The following is a 15,271-nucleotide window of genomic DNA, read 5'->3' on the forward strand; positions in this document are numbered from 1 at the left end:
GAGTAAATGCAAACAGGCACATTTTTCACTCTGAATTGCTCTAGACTTTCCCCTGTCATCGTCCTTGCATTTGTTTTTTACACAAAGTTCGAGCGAGTGGGACGGGGTGTTGACGTTTATTCCCTGCAAACACATGCACATTGCATGACCATAGAGAGAATGCATGAGATTGTTGCAATCTGTGGGCATGTCATTAGACAGCTGCATACGTTTTTCTTTTTGCCGGTATGTTGTTCTCTGCTCTTTTTGTTGATACTTTATTTCTGTCAAACTACACATGGCATCTACATGAAGGCAAATGTCAGACTCAACAGCAACCTCTGTTTGTTCATCTCTCACACACTTCGTTCTTTTGATGTAATTTCTTGACCCAGGAGAACCCAAAACCCCCTTCCTGTCCAACAAGGATAGTCTACTGCTGTGAGTTGAGTTTGTGAACAACCAGATCTAGAGGATTCCATGGGCAGTCCTTCTTAAATTCTGTTGAAATTTTCATACGTGAAAATTACCAAAGTTGACTACCTTGAAAAGGTAGGTTGAGAGATCATTTTGGATTTGGCAACCACCATCATTGTGGTTCTAAATTCCCCTTCAGTTGCCAATGGGGGGTGCCACTAAGATAATTTTTTATACAATCAGTAAGGACTTTTAAAAGAAAGAAGGACGAGAATTTGATTTATAAGCTCTTATTTTTGTTTTAGGCCATTTTATTGGGTGGGTTGGCTGTGGGTTTCTTTTTTGCTGCTGCCTGTCTTGGCCAGGTCTCCCTTGGAAAAGAGGTTTTTAATCCCAATGGGATCAACCTGGTTAAATAAAGGTTAAATAATAAATAAATAATTTAGAGGTTCACCATGTTTAGCTGCAATGCTGGCATTAGTATTCTCAATACAGTCAACACCTGAAGCTGCAGTAGCTCAGTCCGTAGGGACCTGTGTTGGGAACCCGGTTTCGCCAGTCAAGTCCTGATGCGGACCAAAATATAAAAGTTGGGCTGGTAGCTGGAGAGCTGCCAGACCACCTCTTGAGCACTACTGAGGTACCTTTGAGCAAGGCACCAAACCCCCTCCAGCTCAGGGGGCGCTTCCAGTGGGGGCAGCTGCCACACTCTAACATCTATCCATGAGGTCCCCAGGTCCTGCTTGTGCAATATACTGTTTTTCTTTTTTCTTTTGTCCTCAATTTTAAGCTGCTATGGTGTGTGTGTGTGTGTGCATGCGTGTGCATGTTAGTGTGTAAGCTTGTCCTTTTAAATATTTCTTTTGAAGGTCTAGCTTATTCTTGTTTATGGTTTTAATGTTAAATTAAATTATTTCTGCATTTTAAGGGATTGTACTGCAAATTTCGTAGTACTGGTACAATGACAATAAAGACAATTCAATTCAGGCGTGTGTGTGTGTGTGTGTGAGAAGCATGTCTCTAAAAATAACTGAGTGCCAACCACAATTTCCCCCTTGGGATTAATAAAGTATATCACTTTTTTTTTTAAATCTCTGCAGCCCTTCTGTTTGAAAGCACATGATAGTATGTGCAGAATGTATCTACTGTATGAGGCTTTAACCAAGTTCAATGACAACGGCCCTTTGTGTAAAGGGACAAATGGTGAGACTGATCTCTTAATACATGGACTTTTAAACTGGTAAGTAGTGTATAGAAATAATTGTTAAATAAAACTACTGTGTGTTGTCAGCTGGATTCAATGGAGAAACTGAATAATGGTATAATGCAGAAAGATGCCCAAACAGCAGTGCAGTCGAGTGCTTCACAGGGGATCAAGACCTCACACTGCATCACAGCAAAGACTTGGGAGATTTGGGAACAAAGCTCTGCAATATAAATTTAATGTGTGTCTGGGACATTGTAAGATCACTTAGTGTCACAGCAGGCAATTGTCCTCCTCCACAGAAAGGACAGCAGAGTAGCGAGCTTGGCCAGGAAGAGTTAAATGAGGCTAAGACAACTAAGGGCACCATCTATGCTTAGGTATTGAAGTAACATTCTGAAACCACATGAAACACATGAAATTCTACACGTTGTAATCTTATTATAATTCAACAATGGGCAAACGTAGTGTCCTTATAACGTTCTAAAAGTTAGGCTTATGCCTCTCATGCGACAACTAGGAACTGAAAGAAAGCTTTGTGTTTCCTCTAATAAGCACCAGACAGACAGCTATAGGCAACCGGCAAACCATTCTGGTGTTCATCAAGTCCACCATATACTATCAAAGTTAACGTCTCTTTCATAAAGCCCAAAACAAGGTGATTGTAAACAAGGAACTTCTGGCTGAACAAACATTTGGCTGATCTTCAACAGACTGCTTCGATGTTAAAGTCTGTGATTTGAAAACGGAAAAGTGGCAGAGTAAATACAAACAGTAGATACAAAGAAACGTCTTCTAATTAAACACATACATTGTTTCTGTGTGTCAGAATTTCTGAACAATCTTTTCCAAATAAGTCCAACACAGCCCTCCTTGTAAGTATGTAGTCACGTGTCTGCTTTAAAAACCCTACTGAGCTTAACTCTGGCCTCTTGGTTAAAATGCGATATAAGCCGAGGTCATGGTTGGAGCACAGTGCCACGTCTCAGCACGAACTCCTCTGGTGTTTCAAGTATTTGAAACCAGTTTGGAGTTCAGTCATCCCCAGCTGCCAAAACACAATGTTCTTTATATTTCTATAACATAATATTATATTATATGGGGCCATAATGTGATGGAATTTGGAAGAAGAAACAGAACGGTCACGCCTCTATGGATAAGTCTGATCTTTGCTGGAAAGACTGGAAAATATTCAGCAGTTCCACAAATTATAAAACGATTCATTTGTATTTACATTGTGCTTCTTAGCTATTGGCTGGCACAAATGAATAGATTTCATTGTTTGAAGGGTGGACAAATAATCACCTGTTATTAAAATCAACATAATGGAAAAGATAGTGACATCAACTATAAAATGTGATCCATTTAACTTCTTTTCAAAGAGGTTCTTTAACTTGATCAGTATGCAAAAATTGTTATTCTTCTACATTATTTTATGTATACTTGTTTGTTTATTGAGCATTGTTATCTAAACACAACAACATTACAATCACTTAATGTAAAGAAAGTGATACGTCTTCAAAGAAAGGTCTATACAACATTATTGATTACAGTCCATTTAAAATACGTCACCCTGTCTATGAAACAATATTCAAAGGCATACAGTACAAGATGATGGTGCAAAGAGGGCAAATGTACAGTATTAGTTATATACTGTTGTAATGTTATATTGTTATAATGCAAGTGCTACAGAGTTTAAAAGGATAAAAGAGTCTTAAAAACATATAAAACATCTAAAAGATAATTTAGCAGAAGGCTTTTCGAAAAACACATGTCTTAAGGCTTTGTTTAAAAGCAGCTGTAGTCTGTGGGGCCTTCAGGTGGTCAGGGAGAGAGTTCCACAGTCTTGGGGCAGCAAGGGGGGGGGGGGCAGATCCGTGAATGCACTGATGGGCAAGGAGGGAGACCCTATACTCAGTTCTGAGTTTGACGAGGAGCCAGTGAAGGGAGCTTCGGCAGAAAAAGAAAAAAAAAACTCCCTCTCTCTCCACGAGCAGTCATAAATTTCCCAAGCGGAGCCACATTTCCAAGCTTTAACTGGAATATTATTTTATTCCGGATGTGTCTTGCAACATTTTTTGCCTAATAAAAAGAACTGAGCACGTGTAACAGTATAGGTGCTTTAATGAATGAATGACAAAGCAAACCATTCAGACTGGATTTTTAATCCTGGAAAACCAGTACAGTCTTTATATCTGTGTCTATATTTAATCAGTGCAGTGTGTAATAGGGGAAAGTGAGTCAGCAAAATTAGGAGAAAAAAATCCTTTATCCTTTTGTCTATTCAAACTAAGCAGGCCATTAAACAGCAGTCATTTATTTGCACTGATGTGTTTGATTTTATGTTAGACATAATCCTCTGTTAGTAATTTGAAAAAAGTCTTTATGTAGCATTAACAGAACTGCATCATTATTTTGTTATACCTCAGGTAGTTTGGGACACACCCTGAAGTGTTGCTGTTACAATACCTTCACTGACACGTCAGTACTCTCGCCTGAGTAATCAGTGTCCATTTAAAGCAGATACAGCTCATTTAGCAAGAGGCCATGACCTGACTGACTCAGAGGTCTCTGCTTTCCAGACCTTAGGAATGTCTAGAATCCCCCCTGAGAGAGAGAGAGAGAGAGAGAGAGAGAGAGAGAGAGAGAGAGAGAGAGGGAGAATGGAGTCAATCAGATTTATGGCATGCACACACTTACTACCTAAATGAACAAGTTCACACGCCATTGTATATACGCCAAAACATTGGTTGATCATTTGTGCCACACAGGTCTAAAGAGCCATGTCTTGTTCTTATAAGTGCAATCGTTTGTTGGATTTCTTGATCTGCTGTGATTTTAGCACTCACGTCAACTTATCTATATCTCTATTAATATAAAACTTATATTTCCAGCAATTTTGCCTTTATTGAATAAGGCAGCTGAAGATTCGACAGGAAGCGTTGGGAGGAGAGATTGGGGGATGATTGCCATAGCGACAAGGGCTACTGTCCCATCTGGACATGGTGTAGGTGCAAATTCATAACCTCTTTAATAACCCTTAATAGGCTACTCGGCACCATTCTGTGATTACATATGATCATTCATTGTTGTGCAGCATTTCATTTTTCTGACGTACTCAAAACAAAAAAAACTGACTGGACACAAACATTTCAAAGTACAGTATGATAAATACAAAGATCCATCATAACTTAAAAACGAAAATAATTGGTTCGAGGTCCAGGGAAGAAGAGGATAAATATGAATGATATGAAAGTGAGAGAGGTTAACTTCTCAATATTATCAATCATTATATTTTAAGAGAAATATAAATGATTTACTCTTCTGCGAGAAGAATTTTAGGAAATAAAAACAATCCTTCCTCTCAGATACTAAAAAAAAACGGTGTCATATAATTTGATTGCTAGGTGATGATTTAATTGTCAAAACAAGAAAAACATTTTGAAAACGGGTCCAGTTGCTTTGGAGGATGGAGAAGAAGAAAAAGAAGCATAAAGAGAGGGAGATACACACATCTGTGATTATACTTAGTCGTGGGACCACCAACACTGTAGGAAGTGAAGTCTGCAGACTTTGAAAACAAATCTTTGTTGACCTGGGAAAATCAGGTGAAGGGTAACTCCTGGTGCGGTTTTACAAAGCTGAAATAAATTATTTTCTGTCTGAGTTTAAGGAGATTTTTACATGACCTCACTTTTTCACGTTTGTATCATTTTAATACAGACAGGAAACTGGCAATTACATACTCCATATGAAGAACAGGATCAAATGAATAGCATGTCGTCTGTCTGTCTGTCTGTCTGTCTGTCTGTCTGTCTGTCTGTCTGTCTGTCTGTCTGTCTGTCTGTCTGTCTACAGTCGATAGAGTGCTGTTTTTATTGAAAGCAGTTTGGGACCTGTTTGTTCTACTAATGCTATAAGATGCCTGCGTCAAATGTTGGCAGGAAGTGACACCAATTTGCCTGCTGAAGATTGTCCCTTTTTAAGAAAAAAACTTTATGTGCCTCTCTTCTGTGAGGAAAAAAGAAAAATCACCCTGAAGCCACTAACATCAGAAGTATTGGGTTATGTCAGCAGGTCACGTCTCCACATGGCATCTCTTGACAGCATGGCAGGACCTAGAGGACTGGTATCCACATCAGCCCATGCAGGAAGCATCTGTAACAGCTGTTGACACCAGCTCATCAGTCAGAGTGCTGCTTGACTTGCCCTGTCTCATCCAATAAGTCAATATGCTCACTGCATGAATGCAAATGAACAAAGAGTCAAACTAATGATCACTCTGATCATCTTCTTTAGTTAATTAGATTTACATTAATGCCTAATTAGATGCCTTATTTATTTATGTGCTTTGTTTTATGGAAAAAGTTGGGGAAACTAATCCTTGCTTTGAGGTTAACAGCTCTGAGCTTCTAAAGTTGTTATCTGAAGCAGATGCGTGAAAGACTTAAGACGTCACAAGTCTGAAAAAGAAAAACAGAAAAAAATCTAAGAAGACTTAAGACCACAGCTTTTTTTATACTTCTTCGTCAGATCATTTCTATCGACCTCATTAATTTCTACGCCGTGTAACAAATCCGAGGCCACATTAAAAGTAATCTCTGAAATCAAGAGCTGGCTCTTTTTGATTTCTCACAGTAGTTGAACAACATGAGCAGAAAATGAAGATCTATAAATGAGCAATTGATGCACATACTGTGATGACTATGATATTCTCAGTGGTGAGAAAAACCCCCCTCAAATGTGGTGTGCATTTAAGATAATCAGGATAAAGGAAACAGCTTATAGTTCATGAAGAAGTACATTGTGTTTGTATGTGCCTCTGGTATCCACGTTTGTTTATAAGAACTTAATGTGGTCAGAAAAAAAAAGTTTAAACTACAACAGGAACTTTGACGGAACATATTCACCAAACCTCCATATACCTGAAGCTTGTTTTCTCTAAATGACATCTTACAGTAGGCTTTACTTGCACTGATTCCACAACTCTAATCTGCTTTCCACTAAATCACACATGTTGAGTGTACACCGGTAGATAAACCAGCCTCCGAGACATTTCACAAGTATAAACATACAGAAAGTATCATTGAAGCCAGCTTTGAACCAATTTCCTCAAATCTGATCTTGTCATTTCAATCCAAACAACGACAAAACATTGTATTCCTATTTTTAAAATGTTTAGACAGGAATTGAATCAAAACTTTTGAACCCCACTGATGAAAAATTTCAGATCCAGTTTGACCGAGCCTAATAATCCCCAGACGAGCAATACCTTGTCTTTTGATATATTTACACACCCAAACCCTGTAAGTGACGCTCCTCTTCAAATCTCTGTATCTACTATTTCCAGATCTAAAAGGAAACACGCAATCAGTGATGTTTAAGTAATACTTACCACACTTGCATGATAAAATATACCAAATAGTTCAAAGAGCAGAGTTAATGTGTTTTTTTTGTATATTTACATGAAATGATCCATTGAGGGTTCAGGTTTAAGTTACTGAGAGTTTTTTGAGGACATATAGACACAGTACAAATGCATGTCTGATGCCTTTAAGATGTATGAACCATATGTTGCTGCTTTATCCTAGGCTTTCATTTCGTTACAGTACAGTATCTCTCAAGGACACACAAGGTAGAGTCTGTTTTCTCCCTGTCAGACAATCTGTATGCATGAAACAGAATTTTGTTTGGTTCATACTCAAAGACTCTTTGTGTTGGTTGAGGCAAAATGACTTAATGGTTAAGTTTATTAAAACCATCATGGTTGACACAATTCAATCCCATTCATAGACTGTAATAATGGATCCCATCACATTAATATGTTTCTTCTTCCATGTTCTTTCTGAAGCGCCCCACTATTTTTGACCATTGCTCACTCCTGACTGCTGTATCAAATGGACTGGACTGATGTTGGATCGTTTTGGTTTTGGTGTTTACTTTGAGCAGTCTACCAAACCTATTCTGGTTTGTCATGTGCATTTGCAATGTTTAATACTTTCATTCAGGGTTAGCAGTTTACAGGTGTAAAAATAAGCACATTTCTTACAGGTGGACTGGGATGTACATGTATATCTTATTTCGTTAGCTTGATGCTTGCACTTAGGAATTACATTAAGTGGGTGAACAAATTAGCACAGTAATTGCAGCCATTCTAAATTAAGAAATTCCTTAACAATATAAAGTAGCTAATTTGAGTGAAATAGTTTTTTGTTTTTTTTAGATGCTAAGCTCACAACAAATGCTCAACGTTTCGAGGGGGCATGAACAAGGACACGGATCTCACAGTTTTGGTTATGCAATTGATCACACTGTGCGATGAGGAACCTGTGAATTGTAGGTCTTGAGGCAAGTCAACATGCAGCCGGGTCCTCGGTGTACTCCTGTTATGCCATGGTTGTCAGCAGATAGTGATCAGAATCCACTTTTTTGGGGGGGTGCGTTACAGAATTATCATGATTTTCATTAATCTAATGTTCAATTGTTATTTGATTACATGTGTTTTCATCCATTTTGATAGTTGTTGAAGGAAAGCTAAAAATAAAACTCACTTCCAGTATAAGCCACACCCACTTCCAGTTTTCTATGTGGACACGCCATTGTGTAGCGCTGTCCAAATTCTGAGTGAGCACGGTCATTCCCTATATAGTCCACTCTATCCCACAATGCATTTTGAAAAGTCGTGGACAGGCAATGGTCACTAACCGAACCATATATACCATCATGCATTGCAGTTTTATGAGCGGAGAGCAGCGTTTGACTCAGCTGCTCTTAGAGTGAACACAGAATCACAATAAAGTTAATTTTTGGAGCGTTTTAATGAAATCTTCAGTTTAAATAAAGAGTAAAGAAGAGTAAGTGTAAAGAGTCTGTGAGCATAAATGAATACATTTTAATCGGAAAATATGTTTCATTATTGTGTTTATTTTATTTTCATATGTGTTGATCATACATATAAAGGTTTCCGTGAACATAAACTCAGTATTATCGAAGTTTTCACTGAAATTCAAGCCATTATTTACCGTTTGTTATTGATCCTCAGCCGTTGCGAAAACAATGACGTCACTGTCAGCTGCTGGTGAGTGAGCGATTAGTGCCCGAAATGTTTTTTAATATTTCTGAGTGAGTGCACTATATAGTCCACTACATTAAACTCACTAGATAGTGAGTAAGGAGTAGGGAATGAGTAATTGATTTTGGACACAGCAAAAGTCTTGTTTTACCTGTTTGAAGTGTGAATTCTATTTTAGCAACCAAATGCAATTCCAAAAAAGTCACTTATTTAACATAGCACTTCTGGGGTAAACATCCAGCAAGACTTTCCATTTTAATTTCTTAATGATGTTCTCTTCAGCGAGACCACTGTCTGTTTTTTAAGGTCACATCTGGTCTCAATTTAATGAATAAAGGAGCTATAAAATAAGGAGCATGAGAAAAATGTAAGCCAAACCAGCTCCCAACGTAATTGAAAAGTAGATGGTGTCTGGGCCAATATTTTTCACTGTCACAATGTGAACATGAAAAAGGATATCTGTCATTGCTATTCCAAAGCCAACTAGTCATTTCTAGCAATGTCTCCAATTGTGAGCATTGCAACGCTGTCATTATCACTTACCCATTTTATTTTTAGCAGTAGAGTTTCTTTTTTTTCTTTTTTTTGAGATTTTTCAATTTAGATTGTAACATTGTGTGTAATAACAAGGACACAGGAAGCTTTCCAGTGAATATAATAAATACGGTGCTTGGAGGTCCAAGCAGTAAGGACAAGACAGAAAATGGGAAGGAGGGAACATTCAGAAATGCAATGAATTTATTTCCAGTGAAACAAATCAAGTGCAGCAATATGTACAGTGCAAGCCTGGAGAAAATGTAGAAATGAAAAATCATACTTAAAAGAAGACAAAAAAAAAACATAATGAAAAAAGTGCCAAATAAAAGAAGAGACTAAGTTCTAAACAATACATGTCTTGGCCCTTGCAGCTCTGTAAACTCTTTGATACTCTTTGATTGCCACTCTAACTACCGAGGAGGCCCCCAAGCCTCCTCTTATCTCGGAGCTGGCACCTACCAAATGGGGTTGGACATTGGAAATCACTCTCAGGTGAGTATTAGCTGTTCGACAAACAACACATACTATCTGCAATGAGGCTAAAAGCATATCAAAATACAATTTAGTAAACTTCTAACTGACACTTGACACACCCCTATATAAACTCAAAGCTGGGTTCCGCTCTATTTAACAGTTTCTGGTTGAGAGAGAATTGTGCAGACAAGGCTGTGGAGCAACAGGTGACTAACACGATATATTTGATGTGTAACAACAAACAATGTTTTAATGTAAAAACAGTCAATGTGTTTTCTTTTGGTTCATAATACAATATTTCAAGTCATTTGTCAATTAGCTATTCTTAAGTTTTATCAGAACTTATTCACATAAAGAAGTTGTTGCTAGTCTTGCTAAGCTAACATTAATGCATGCCTCTCAAATTGTCAAAAACAACAAGTCACAAGTCCAACTCATCAAAGTGGAAACTGAGTCCCCAAAAGCTGAGTCTGAACAGTTCTAATATAGACTTCACTTCTCCACTTAACACATTGAAACACAAGCTATGCTTACCCCATCTAATACACAACATGGGTCAAAAATGACCCGCATTCATTTCCTATGGGATTTCATGTATAGCTGAGTGTCACTTTGTCACTCATTCACATATCACTGATGTTGACCCGCCCTCCTGTAAGATGTCCTCCTGTGGCTACGTTCCGTTGTTTTCGCCCACATCTTCCATTGGCCTCTGGGATATGTTTTTGGAGGGGGGGGGGGCTGCCCTCCATGAGTCTCTTTATATGTTCATGACGAGCGGTATGCAGCATTTCTAAATATGCTGCACTTTTTCCAAATGTTTGTTGTTTCATAAGTTTCATAAGTTCATAAGGTTGAGCCCTACCAGCCGTCGTAAATAAAAGAGGTTGCTGATGTATATTTATGGACTGTGCTTAAAAATTAGAGAAGAACATCACAGAAGGAGGAAGACTTACTCCCAAGGAAAGGATCATTGTCTCTACCATATGCCTACAATTGACTTTGCTTTAATGAGCCCTCCAACAGAGAAAAAACTGTAAAACAAACTAGGTACAGGTTAAATTAATGGGATTAGACCCAATATACAACTGTTGACCTTCCAGCTTGTCATGGTTTTCATTTTGATGCCAAAAACATAGACATTCAGCAGCTTTAAACTTATAATAACCTCATTGTCTAGTGGAAAAAGGTTAGAGGGAATTTCAGAGGTGTGTGGTAACTTCTAAAGAGAGTTCAGAGTTTTCTTCCAAATAAAATGAAACAAAAAACGATCTTCATCATATTAAAGAAAAAAGAAAAAAACATAAAATAACATTACATAAAATTCTTCATGCTGTGAGGAGTTTTGTACTTCTCATGCGGGGTATGTTTCCCTGCATTGGGCTGAAGACAAGTCAGTATAATGGGAAACAGTCACATTTCTCTACAAAGTATTGTGACATGCATGAAACTATTGTCATTGTCCCATGAAAGGCTGTAAATGTCATCACCTCCCACACAGCATGTCCAGACAACAGATTTGTGTGTTTGGCATTCAATGTGCCTATTTGACTTTGTCTGTTAAGCATAATCTAAAGTGATGTTTCTGAGTGGATCCATAGACCTAAACATGCCATGTAAGGGATAATGAGATTGAATAATTTAGCCTGACATAAGTAACAATGGATTTACAACTTCCTTTTGCTTCGACAGTTTCCTGGAAAGTAACTTTGTAACGACAGCAACCAACACATTTCAGGAATGTGGGGTATTTTTTTTCAAGGTTAAGTCTGGTTAATGTTTTAAACCGAAGCTCAGTCAAGATAATTATGTTCTGAATATTCCCAAAACTAGAAAAGTCTGACAAGACTGAAATGAAAAAAGGACCAGATCTGAAGCTGTACATAACATACAATGATTTTCCAAGGTTGTATGTTCACTTCTCAGGAAGTGTAAAATATATGTAATAAATGTGTCATCATGGAGCATCTGGCAAATTCATCTTTGTCCCCACATGGCCCAAGGAGCAGTTTGCTTCTAAAGAAACCAGGACCATTTCTGTAGAACGACAGATCCGATTATCTTTCAAGAGTTATGTCGCTAACATATGTCGCTTTTTAATTTCTTCTAAAAGCTGGAAAATATGCTAGAGGAACATATCATCCATCCATGACTCCCCATCATAGCAACTTACTTAACTTAAAAGATCACTAAACCTCATAGTACAGCTCTAATGAATATTTTTTTATATGAGGTTTAAAAGTTCAGTTTAGTTTCTTAGTGAACTGATCAGAGACAGGTGCAGGCACATATTGGCAGGTTGATAACTTTTCTTTTAGGTGTCCAACAGGTAATTCATTTACTAAACTTAACCTTTTAACCAGGCTCATGTTAGAAGTGCATTTGTGAGGATTTTTGATGCAAATATTTGACGTATAACAAACTCACTGTACAGTCTATTGTAACAGGCTATCAAAGAAGTCCATCCACTGTTCCATTTTTTTGCACTTGTACTATCTATGTTATCACTTATGAGCAGCTATCCATATGTTCTTAACTTAACTGGCTTGTTAGCTTCTTCAATGTTTGCCATACATTGATTAATTTGCTGAAGCAAGTTCAAGGGAATCAGCTTTCTATGGCTCTTCCCAACAGAGAAGATGGCATCCCACAAGTGATGAGAGGAAAGTTTCCTGATACCATTGTTTATTGTTGCTTCATCTGTGTTCATCAAGCTTTTTAGCATTTTTTGTCTGATAAATGAACAACCTTACTTTCCAATACAGATCTTTGGGAAATATGATGTTTGACTATTGGTAATTAGTCAGAAAGAGCCATTGGTGAACACTGTCAAGCTTTGGTTTCTAGACATTTCCAAAAGCCCTTTCTCCTTTCTAGCACCATCTTCTCATTCAAATATGGTAACTTGCAACATAAAACCTATGTGGTGCAGTTCCCCAGAGATCTTGTTCCAGCTCTGAAGTTTGTTTTACTGCCTGACTTCTTTGTGTTCATTCTTATTGCTCTCATGGGTGCTGTTTCTTTCCTCTAATTAACTCTCTTTACACTCCCTGACCAGCACTGAACTGCAAAGAGGTTAAGTTAGCCACTAGCTACTCAATGTAGTGGAGCAGTAAGTCTGTCTATGGTTATTATTTGCCTTCCTGTGCTCTACGGTAGGGTGCTGAGCATGTGATCAGGTACTAAGACAAACGCTTGTATTGTGATTTCTGTTGGGTCAGATTAAAAACTGTAAGCAAATCACTGTGTAACCTTTTCTCCACTTCAGGGTAGCATCATTGTTTTACGGGTGGAAATAAGTCCTTGAAGAATATGAAACAGGTGGTGGATGGATTTAACAATTGTTTGTAAATGTTGGACCAAAGCTGGCTGAAAAAATCAGTGAAAAAGAGGGGGGCGACAGCCGCAGTGCAGAAAACGGTATCACAAGAAATCCAAGCTCGGTCCATCTAGAAACAGTGGAAACAAATGAAATCATAGACATAGTGATCAAATGTAAGAATAAAACATCTACTGACTGAAACAGAATTAATATGGCACTTGTCAAAAGAGTCATTGACATTATTGAAAACCCACTTACCTACATCTGTAACTTATCATTCAAAACTGGAACATTTCCACAAAAAAATGAAACTGCTAAAGTTGTTCTGTTTTATAAAGCTGGGGATAAACAACATTTTACCAACTACAGGCCTGTGTTATTACTCTGTCAGTTCTCTAAAATACTAGAGAAACTGTTTATTAAAAGGTTTCATTGAAAAGCATAGACAGTCAAAATGGTTTTCGTACTAACAGATCAACCGCATTCATGGACTTAGCAGAAGAAACCATGGGACACATGGATAAAAGAAGTATGTAGTAGGAGTTTTTATAGATTTAAAGAAAGCATTTGATACGATAAACCATAAAATACTACTTAAAAAAGGAAAAGCTATGGAATCACAGGGGTTGTGTTGGACTGGGTGGAAAGCCACAACAGTTTGCATAAATGTGGTACTACATCAACATGTCTAGAAACAGTTAGACACTTTTGTTCCTCCATCTTTAATGGAGCTCAGCGTAAGTTCAGACAGGAAGACTGGTGTTATTCTTTCATTCATTCACCTCTTGATTCATTATTAAACCACACCCCTACTACTACCTCTATCTCTCTCTCTGGCAAGCAGCTGATCATGGCCGTGTATCATCCTGGAATTAACCAACCAGACTCTGCCACGAACTTTCTCTACCAATCAATGGCTTGCTGTCAATAGTTGAAAAACTCTCTCTCTTCCAGTCATTCTGTTGCTGCAGGCATACGCCGCAACCCTCCTCCACCCCAGTCACCTCCTTCCAGCTCAGCCGAGTCCAGGCCCCGGCTGAAACCCACTCCTCTTCTCAGCCTCCATCCTTTTCACCACCACCAGTGTCTAGACTCTACAGGGGGGCATCCTATCCCGCGTCGGCCTCACTACCCCTCAGAGCTCATGAAGTCGTCACAACGGAGTCTAGCCCCCAAAAGACTTTGCACATTTCATTCTACAATTGTTTTATTTCATTTCATTGTTTTAAATAATTGTGCATTCTTAATGAAGTCTCTCCTGATTGAAGTAGCATTGCCTTTTTGTCATGTTTTGACTTAACTGCACAAGACAGCCTTTTCTGATGCTCTTTTTATAGAATTCATTCTGTCCAAGCTATTTCATCTATTACAATATTTTAGAACTGTAACTGAATTGACTGCAAGCCATTTCTACTATTGGTTTTTGGTCTATCTGTCCTATGAATAGCTGATAGTTCAGACAGCATTTATTCAAAACAAACAATCACGCCTGGCCTCTCAACTTCAGCTCCAGTTTCACTTGAACAATCCCACCTCCTCTGTGTTCCTGCAGGAATTTAAAACCTTTCTTATATATTTAGAGACAAACAGCCGCTGTCAGTGTAAAGGATTGCCAACCTTGACACAGGGGAGCTTTTTTCATGGTGGTCACAATGTAGATATGCTTGGTCTGTGTATGCATACACATTTCTCTGTATAAATACATTCAATACAGACACCAAACTGAAGCAAAGCATTGTTTCCTTTGCATGCCTTTAAGTGATCACAGTGCAATCTGTGGGGTACGTTTTTCACCAGGACACTTGTGGGTTTTATTCTCGCCTTAGTTGGTAGGAGCCTGGTATTCATCTTTGCTGTTGCTTCGTGGTGGCCTGTTTTCACAAGACTTTGTGGTGAGAATTGTATGTAAATATGAAATCAAGTCAAGACATTTTGGTGTCTAACTGAAAATCATCCAACTGACAGTAATTGTTTCAATTGTCTCTTGTGATTATTATCACCATTTCACAAACCCAAAAAACACCAGAAGGTTTTTCTTTGCAAGGAAATGTGTTGTGTCTCCGCTTTTGTATGCCTCTGTTTTTTTCGTGTCATTGAAGTCGAGATTTGCCCTGTTATTGTGTACTGTTTTGGCTTTTAAAAATGTATGTTCTCAATATTGTATCTTCCCAGAGATACTTTTATCCCAAGCTGACTTCACTTTTGTTTTGGCTTTGATCTAGCCCCATTGAACCCAAACTTTATCCAGTTACTTTGTTGTTCAAGG

Source organism: Symphodus melops (assembly GCF_947650265.1).
Source record: "Symphodus melops genome assembly, chromosome: 7".
NCBI classification, from domain to species: Eukaryota; Metazoa; Chordata; class Actinopteri; order Labriformes; family Labridae; genus Symphodus; species Symphodus melops.